Here is a 1,923-nt window from a genome sequence, read left to right as displayed (position 1 = left end):
CCTTAGGTGTACGTGGCTGGCACCTTAGCCGGTTGAGCTATAGGCGCCGAGCCAAGTAATTTCTTTACTTTGCTTCAGTGTTGCATGTATAAAAGTTTGCTACTTTTGTGGCAGAGTGGAGTTCTCTGAACCTCTTCTGGTTCTGAGTGCTGCCCAATGCATGAATTGTTCTTTGCTCAAATAGTCACTCCATTTGTCTAAAGTTTTTCTTTGAACAACTAAGAGGAAAACTTGTTTATTGAGGTGAACTTATCTTTACTGTTTTTAAGTAAAATTTATTGTAATTTAAGTAATGTAAGAGGAGTAAAGTTAATGGTAATAAATCATTAAATATATATTCATTAAAATATCCTTTGCTTGTTAATACCCATATTTTCCAAAGCCTTTGTAACAGATTGTAAGTTCCAATAGTGCCCAGAACAACAAAGCATTGCTAGTCTTACATGCTCTTTCTGAACTTGTCTTTCAACTGTCCAGGGATGGGGTTCTTTGAAATTACTTGGCTTCTGAGGCTTAGTCATAAAATGCAACAAATCCTTCACCTGGCTGGCACATGTACTCTCTCTGTCTCTCATTCTCTCACTCTCTCTTAAATCATTCTTTAAACCCAGCCACTATATTGTGAGGAAACCTAGGTCACCCATTGTCAAAGATAAACGAAGGTGAACATTAAATTGGGAAAATGAGTTTTAATTCAGTAACTACTGACAGACTGTAGGCAAAAGAGCTAACCTGAATTCTGATCTATGCAGACTGAACATGTTAAAGGGAGAATAAGGGAAGGGGAGAGAGTAGAGCAAAAAGTTACAAAATGTTGGTCAGTGTTACTGTGATCAGGCCAGTTGTGTCTTCTAGCTGGCAATTATGAAAGTTGGGTTTCTGTCCTCCACTGACAGTCAGAGGCTATATCCTTCCTGATGATTTCAGGTCCTTGAGGAAGATACTCCTGAGTTGTAGGAGATACATACATACATATCTCAAAGGTACAAAGGAAGAATTCACAATTGTAAGCCCTTTTTTAGTAAATGTTCTTAAAAAAAAAAAAGTCAGAGGCTTATCTTCAACTTTCTGGTGGAACAAATGGGAAATTCTAGCAGTATTGAGCTTTCTCAGGCTGATGTTTTAATGGGGGAGCGGAGGAAGGGCCTGAGGGACTTGGCCTTAGCTGCTAGAATTTGAGTCTCTCTTAGTGAAGAGGCTTGAAAGGAGTCTTTGTGTGCTGAGAGTTCTGCATTTATCACCAGGTGGATATGGCTCAAGGCCCCTGGCCCTAGCTGTGTTGAATGAGCCAGTTCAGAAACAGATCCTCTAGCCTTCAGTCAGGCTGTCTTAGCTGATTCTGTCTGAGGTGCAATAGAGATGAACCTTCCCACTGAACCCTGCCCAAATTGTAGCAGCTGAAGTCTGTGGGTAACAGAAATGATTGTTTTTGTTTTAAGTTACTAAATTTTAGGTTGCCTTGTTATACAGCAATAACTAATCAGAACACTTAAGTGTAAAATATGTATGTATTGATTATCATGAAAGAAAAATCATTTAATAATTGAATATTTTTCTTGGTAATTTTTTTTTTTTTTTTTGAGACAGAGTCTCACTTTGTTGGTTCTAAGTCCAGTGCCATGGTGCCAGCACAGCAACCTAACTCTTGGGCTCAAGTGATCCTCCTGCCTCAGTCTCTAGAGTAGCTGGGACTACAGGCACTGCCACAATGACTGGCTAGTTTTTCTATTGTAGTCGAGACAGGGTCTTACTCTTGCTCAGGCTGGTCTCTCACTCTTTATTTATTTATTTATTTATTTATTTTCAGACAGAGTCTTACTATGTCACCCTCGGTAGAATGTCATGGCATCACAGCTCATAGCAACCTCAAACTCTTGGGCTTAAGCAATTCTCTTGCCTCACCCTCCTAAGTAGCTGGGACTA

Source organism: Otolemur garnettii, unplaced genomic scaffold (genome assembly GCF_000181295.1).
Source record: "Otolemur garnettii isolate 467f Iridium unplaced genomic scaffold, OtoGar3 scaffold00058, whole genome shotgun sequence".
NCBI classification, from domain to species: Eukaryota; Metazoa; Chordata; class Mammalia; order Primates; family Galagidae; genus Otolemur; species Otolemur garnettii.
The sequence above is the reverse complement of the archived record's forward strand: the minus strand, read 5'-3'. Positions refer to the sequence as shown.